Source organism: Cucumis melo, unplaced genomic scaffold, assembly GCF_025177605.1.
Source record: "Cucumis melo cultivar AY unplaced genomic scaffold, USDA_Cmelo_AY_1.0 utg001746l, whole genome shotgun sequence".
Classification (NCBI taxonomy): Eukaryota; Viridiplantae; Streptophyta; class Magnoliopsida; order Cucurbitales; family Cucurbitaceae; genus Cucumis; species Cucumis melo.
Genome location: NW_026124755.1, coordinates 7,501 through 15,000, shown reverse-complemented (window position 1 = coordinate 15,000; position 7,500 = coordinate 7,501). Strand labels below are relative to the sequence as shown.

Genomic DNA, 7,500 nt, shown 5'->3' with positions numbered 1-7,500 from the left:
TCCTCTAACCATATTTTCTAAACGAACTAGAGCCAATCCGAATTGATCTTGTAAGAGATCCGCAACAGAACGAATCCGTTTATTTTTCAAATGATTCATATCGTCAAGTGTACCCATTCCAAATTTAAGTCCAATCAAATGATCTGCAGCTGCCAATATATCTCGCTGTAACAAAAATGTATTGTTCTCAGGTATATCAAGATTAAGTCTCTGGTTCAGATTTCGTCGACCAATCCTTCCTAATTCACATCTTTGTTGAAAGAATTTCTTTTGTAATTCCTTACATAAGGATTCAGAAAATACCGGATCTCCGCCTACACAAGAAAATTGTTGATAAAACTCCAAAATGGCATTTTCTTTTGATCTAATTTTTTTTTTCTCCTTATCATTCAGGAAAGACAAAAAAATTTCAGGGTAGCAAACATTCTCGAGAATTTCTCTTAGATTCGAACCCATAGCTGATGATAGAACTAGAATAGATATTTTCTGTTTCCTACTCACACGAGCCCATATCCTTGCTTTTCGATCAATCTCTAATTCTAATCTTCCTCCCCAATCAGATATTATGGTGCCGGTATAGACCGAAATTCCGTTATGGTCCAATTCTGACCGGTAATAGATACCGGGGCTTTGCAATATTTGACTGATGACAATTCTGTATAGTCCATTTACTATAGAAGTTCCCAGGGAATTCATTAGAGGAATGTTTCCAATCAAAATTGTTTGTTCTTGCATATCCCTACGGGTTTTCCAAATTAATCCTGCGGATACGTATAATTCAGAAGAATATGTGAGTGATTCATATACAGCATCTCTTTCTTTTATCAATGGTTCTACCAATTTATATGTTTCCACAAATAATTGAAATTCAATTTCTTGATCTGTATCTTCAATTTTTGGAAACTTAGAAAGTTCTTCTGTTAAGCCATGATCAATGAACCTACAAAACCCTTCAAATTGTATCTGATTAAACGCAGGTATTGTAGACATTCTCTCATTTCCACCCCCAAGCATTTTATTTATTTCCCATTTATAAAAAAAATCCCATTATTTGCTTAAAATGGATCGATCTAGCAATGATGGAATTTATATTATGTTTACTGAATCACATGAAATTTTACCTAACTTCATAGGTGTAATAGATGTAATGCATGAAATACATATGAACGTAGGAATAAAGAGACTTTGATACTCAAATTAAATTGGAATTTGCAACAACTACAAATGAATTGGTAAATTCTATTTAGAATTATGGAGTTTTGTATAAAATATCTATATCAAAACAAAAGTGAGTCAATTTCTACCATTATTATGATATTCCAATCGGATTGGGTACTATAAATAGATTCGGGATTTGATCTGAAGAAACAATATAGAATTTTTTTTATTTAACAACATGGAACTTTTTCGTAGATTTCACTGTTAAAAAAAATTCGCATAGAAGAGAGATATTTTACCTATACCTATTTTTTTTTAGTAGAATTCGTAGAATGCGATTGAAGTATGTATAAGGACTTGTATTTATTAATAAACATGTGCAGATATATATATATAGTTAGTTATATATATCGCCTCCTTTATTACAGTTCTATGGGGAACATCACATGTCGTACTCTATCAAAAATTTATATTTTCTATTTAATGATAATGAAAAAAAAATTCTAAAAACAGAATTCCGAACATTTCCTATAAACATCTTATATATATATAAGATATTAGATTTAGATAATAGTAATCGTTTATGTTCTGGGGTTTACATATACTCATAATCGCTATTAAAATTGTCATTAATAAGGATTTTTTTATGGTTATGGAAACGAATCAATACGGATGGATTAGTAATGATTAGTTATCTATCAATTTTTATTTATTTAGGTAAGGTATCCATTTTTGGATTGTTTTCTTATATCATTAGGGAAACCGAATTTGCAATTTCAATCCAAGAATCATTTATGAATTCACAGTCAATAGTTAAAGTTAACGGTTCCCATTTGTCCTGATTTTTTGCTTTTGTGAATGAAAATCCACATTTTTTTTTCAATAGAAAAAGCAAAGTTTTGCGGTTTTTCGTTTTAGATATTGTGTGTTGTAAGATACTATCTATCTAAGAGATAGAGCCAATCCAATATTTTGTATCGTTTTGGCGGCATGGCCGAGCGGTAAGGCGGGGGACTGCAAATCCCTTTTTCCCCAGTTCAAATCCGGGTGTCGCCTCAGCAACAAACAAAAGAATCAAAATACCCTCTTCTGTTTTGCTGATATAACTTTATCATTTTTTTTAGAAGAAAAGCATCTTTAGATTTGCTTGATTCTAAGCATCGTTGGGGTTCTCTAAAATGTTATAAATCCTTGCGTATAGGTTTCGTTTCCAGAATTTAGTAGAGTAATGAAAAATAATCGTTAAATCTTGAGATGATAGCCCTTCGACTACTAATGTAGTGTCTACTCATTGGGTCTTGAATTAGGGAATATAATTTCATTTTTCCTTACGGAAAGGAGGAAGATACTTGATATACGGACTCATGAAAGTATCTGAGTACTCGAGCATTCAATCAATATTATATTGAATGAATAATTGGCTTTTTTTTTTATTTTAATCTTAAAAAAAGAACTTATTTCTTTTCGATAAGCTCTAACCACGCATGTAATAGGCCATCCCATCTTCCGATTGTCTCTATGAAACAATCGGGGGGACAGTAAAGATTAGATCAAATGAGAAAGGAATAATAGTAGGGTTATGTGATAGATACTATCTTGATTCTCTATTTTGAGACTTTTTACTTAATGTAATGAAATGCAGGACAACAAAAGAAAGACTAGGTCTTATTATTCCTACATGTTACTAACATTCTTTTGATACTTCCAAGAGTTTTTCTGCCTCTTTTATTTATTTGTACTGAATTTTTTCGATTATACTAGAAATCATATAATAACTTGGGATAATTCGATTTTTTGTATTGTTTCATCAATGGTGTTGTGCCCGAATCTCTTTTTGACTATGCGCTAGTGATTCCACTATTATTAGTGAATAATAATTATTAGTGAGCAATAATGGAATAATTCTTTTATATTCATAGAGATAGGGGACATAATTCACATGGATATGGTAAGTCTCGCTTGGGCTGCTTTAATGGTAGTCTTTACATTTTCTCTTTCCCTCGTAGTATGGGGAAGAAGTGGACTCTAGAAGTACTACTAATTGAAAAATAAAACTGTATTGTTTTTGGTTTATTTTATAGATCGTTCTGCAAAACTTTTTTTCTTTTATTTTGAAAAGTAAAAAAAAAAAGAGTTCGGATTATAAGTTTTTAAGTGGATCCATACTTTCAACACGAAAGAACATAGACATAGTGGTTGTCCAATGAGATACTACGCATAATAATATACTACCTCATAATAAGATAGTACCTCGGGGTAGCCACCCACATATTACGTGCTTACCACTTCTTTTATTTATTATTATTAGTATTTTAGTTATTTTCAAAATAGGATTTTTTCTTGTTTTAGGGAACTCATTTCATATCATGCTTCAAACGTTAAATAAAAATGGGGTTTGCTAATTCTTTTCGAAATCCGAAGATAAAAAGTTCCCATGGAACCGAACTCCTGGATCATCTGTCAACTGCTCAATCAATTACTTCTTTCGAATGCTAAAAAAAAATTAGTGGCCTTTCGATTATTTGATTTCAGATTCATTCTAATCAACATGAATTATGAAGCAAAGAAATAGAATTGGGCCACTATGTATATTAGATTAATATTACATATATGTAATTGATATGATATCTATATATAAATAGAAAGATATATATTGTATATTCATCTATATTCAAATTGATCGATATTCAACCTCTATTTTTATAGAGTACAATTTTATATTTATACACTTCAATAACAATAATAGATAGTATGGTAGAAGGATTCATATATTTCTTTCTACCATACTATCGGATCTTATCGAATACTTCTCTCGTAGAATACTGATAATTCTAGTCCGCCAATTTCATTTAAGACGCGAAATTTTAATGCTTTTCATTTTTCTTATCTTCAATCATTGATAAGAACTAAAACGTCAAGGTTAATTCAAATTAATCACTTTGACTGATTGTTTTTACGTATATTATAAGTAAAAAGGCGGTCGGAACTAGAATGAACAGTGCAGTAGCAATAAATGCGAGAATATTTACTTCCATAATATCATCGTTTCATTTTTTATTCGCAATAACTCGGGATTTAATCCCATAGAGATGATAAATGTTTCGCTTGTAAATTCAAGGGGATGCGTTGCATCTCGATGATATCGAATCGTATTAAAATATCATGAATAACAATATCGGAGCTATCAAATCGATTCATCGTCGAGAATTGAATAGTATAACATAGGAAGATCTTTTATCCATACCGAATTTAAACAAAATGGGATTCCTGATGCAATCAAGAATTTCGTTACTTTTTTTTATTTATAATTTTTTGCATTCTTTCTTTTCTATAATCTACTGCCCTCTTATTCAATGCAATCATCTGATGAAGTCTCATCAGACTACCTTTACCCTTACATTGTTTATAAACAAACTCAAGCAAAGAATAGCAGCGAAATTCAAAAAAGGAAAAGGAGGTAGGTTCGAACTAAACTCCTTCCTTTTTTTGTACTTATAAAATCTTCTTAAAAAAAAGAAATAAAAACGAAACTTAAACTTTCAAAAATTCTTAATTACCTCACTAAGAGAGATAGATGGGATCCTTGTTTGTATTAATATCCTCTTTCCTTGAATTAGTAGTGGGACGTATATATCAAAAGTTAAGTGTTAAATTTTAATAAGATAGATTATTTCAAATTCAAATTAGTAATTGAATTTACTAATTGAGGTTACAAAAAATCGGAGCCAGAACGGATATATTTTGCTTTCAGACGAAAAATTAGATCAAAGTTTACTATGTAAACTTTATTTTGTATCGTCCAAATTCCCTTTATGTATGTGCTTTCCGGAAACGTATAGTACTCTATTTCATTAGAAAAATCGGGCGTAATCAACTAGACCCAGTACGCCTTCGAATCCTGAATATGATGCTACCAATAATTGTGGTAATTCACATATGGCACATATGTCTTTCTCCCATCAATTAGTACTCGTTGAAGAAATCAAAATTCCCATATTTTTTTGTTGAAAAATGTGGAAAAAAAATAAGAGAGATCCCGTTTGGAATAAAATTCAGTTATGTTATTTGTTCTCTCTTTCACAGGAAAGGAAGAGATTAATTGATGTATTTTTTTTTTATTGGATTTGGATCCATCGGGACTGACGGGACTCGAACCCGCAGCTTCCGCCTTGACAGGGCGGTGCTCTGACCAATTGAACTACAATCCCAGGGAAATAAAGTGTACAACATATGTTGTTGATTTAATTTCCTTCAAACCTTTCTATGTAGATTTTTGATTCGAATTGTCATATTCTACCAGACAGAGACGCGAGTAATAAAGTAATAGATTGATATGCGCGGAGACATGGACTTTAGTGTGAGAAGCATGGATTAATATTTATTTTTTCGTTATTGTAAAATTGATTGATTATCAATCTGTCAATGAATAAAAAAAGAGTTTTTTTTTTTATTCTTTCATATCAAGTCAAGTATTTCTGTAGAAGGACAAATAGGTTATATCATTTTATGGTGGATACGCGATATATTGGGCCGAGCTGGATTTGAACCAGCGTAGACATATTGCCAACGAATTTACAGTCCGTCCCCATTAACCGCTCGGGCATCGACCCGGGAAGAATCAATTCCAAGCTTGTTGATAATCCATGATCAACTTCCTTTCGTAGTACCCTACCCCCAGGGGAAGTCGAATCCCCGCTGCCTCCTTGAAAGAGAGATGTCCTGGACCACTAGACGATGGGGGCATACTTGCCCGACTGCCATCATACTATGATCATAGTATGAATAGTTTTTTGAAATTGTCAATATAAAATAAATATAATGGACTAATATGATGCAATTCGACGTATTTTTCTTTCTTTCATTATTCCATCGAAATTTTTTTATTTGTGATTTCTATTTATGAATCGTTCATTCTAATCACCATTCCCCATATAATTCTATATAGAAATTATTTTATTTTAAATTGCATTTTTTTTTATTTATTTCATTTAAATAATATACATAAATTTGCAAATTGGAATATATAGTTATATTACTTATATTATAGAATATCAAATGAAAATAGTGATTAGTAGTGATTAGAGGAAACCTCTAAAATAAACAAAAATAATAAATATTAGAAAAAAAAATATTCTTTTTTTATTTTATTCTTTTTTTATTTAAATAATACGAAGGCTAGTACCCTTCGGGAATTGGTCTGCCATATGCTATAAACAGGATTAAACTCCATTTCTCATACTTTCACTCATTGATTCACTCATTGTTAAGATTAGGTTAGGTATATTTCGATCTCACACTAAGCCAAGAAATTAAAAAACGATAAATTTTGAAATCTGGGGATAGGGATCAACAAGTTATTGAAAATTTTTTTCTCGCCAAATAGAATTGCTTTATCAATGATTCGGTGAATGTATCTATGTTCAATTCGTGTGTGTACATGTATGAATCAAATTCATTTCGTTAGGATGGGGCTCATCAATTTAATTAGGGATCGGTCGTATGATGAAACAATTCATTGCATTGATCAAATCCAATATCAAAAAACTATTTTACCTATACTCATTAGATAAATCCAATTTTTCGTTACTCAATGAGCGACTATGTAGATAAGATATATTTATGTACATATCTTATTATTTATAATTTATAATAATTATATACACTCAACTCATCGTGGCTAGTGTCTGACTCAGAAATTGAATCAAATAGGCCTTTTTAACTCAGTGGTAGAGTAACGCCATGGTAAGGCGTAAGTCATCGGTTCAAATCCGATAAGGGGCTTTGGCTTTTTTCATAAAACTCCAGCCGTAGTATTCATATTTGATTGAGGGGAGAATAGACGACATATTGTTTTTTTTTTTGTAATAAAAAAAGTACAAACCCTATCATTTTAATTTCATTTTTTTATAAAAAAGTTATCTTTAATTATACCAAGTTATTATTATAATGAATAATATAATAGTAATTATAGTTAGAAACTCAAAATTAGAAATTATATAGTGACACATTTTTTTATTATTTTGATTCTAGAATTTCTAATTCTAGAATTTATATATTTTCTTATTCTATAGAATATATAAATTCTATTATTTTATTCTAGATTCTATTCTAATCCTTAGAATAGATTCAAATAATCTATCATGATTCTAATGACTCATCATAAGTTGTTTCCTTGAATTCCAAAATATTCCTATTTTTCATTATTCCAATCAATTATAAAGATTCGAAATCAACAAAAAAAAAAATAAAAAGTAAGTGGACCTAACCCGTTGAATCATGACTATATCCACTATTCTGATATTCAAATTCGATAAGGATGAAATTAGAACAGTGGATCTTTTT

The 7,500-nt window shown here is 30.4% G+C and overlaps 4 non-coding genes across 4 annotated transcripts; 2 read left to right on the top strand and 2 right to left on the bottom strand.

Moving 5' to 3' along the window:
• The first annotated feature begins 2,142 nt into the window (after nt 1–2,142).
• TRNAC-GCA (transfer RNA cysteine (anticodon GCA)) lies at nt 2,143–2,214 on the top strand. Its single transcript has one exon. It is a non-coding gene; the product is annotated as a tRNA-Cys (tRNA).
• A 3,078-nt stretch (nt 2,215–5,292) lies between these two features.
• TRNAD-GUC (transfer RNA aspartic acid (anticodon GUC)) lies at nt 5,293–5,366 on the bottom strand. The gene has a single exon. It is a non-coding gene; the product is annotated as a tRNA-Asp (tRNA).
• Nucleotides 5,367–5,684: 318 nt separating this feature from the next.
• On the bottom strand, nt 5,685–5,768 carry TRNAY-GUA (transfer RNA tyrosine (anticodon GUA)). The gene has a single exon. It is a non-coding gene; the product is annotated as a tRNA-Tyr (tRNA).
• Nucleotides 5,769–6,867: 1,099 nt separating this feature from the next.
• On the top strand, nt 6,868–6,939 carry TRNAT-GGU (transfer RNA threonine (anticodon GGU)). The gene has a single exon. It is a non-coding gene; the product is annotated as a tRNA-Thr (tRNA).
• Nucleotides 6,940–7,500: the final 561 nt, after the last annotated feature.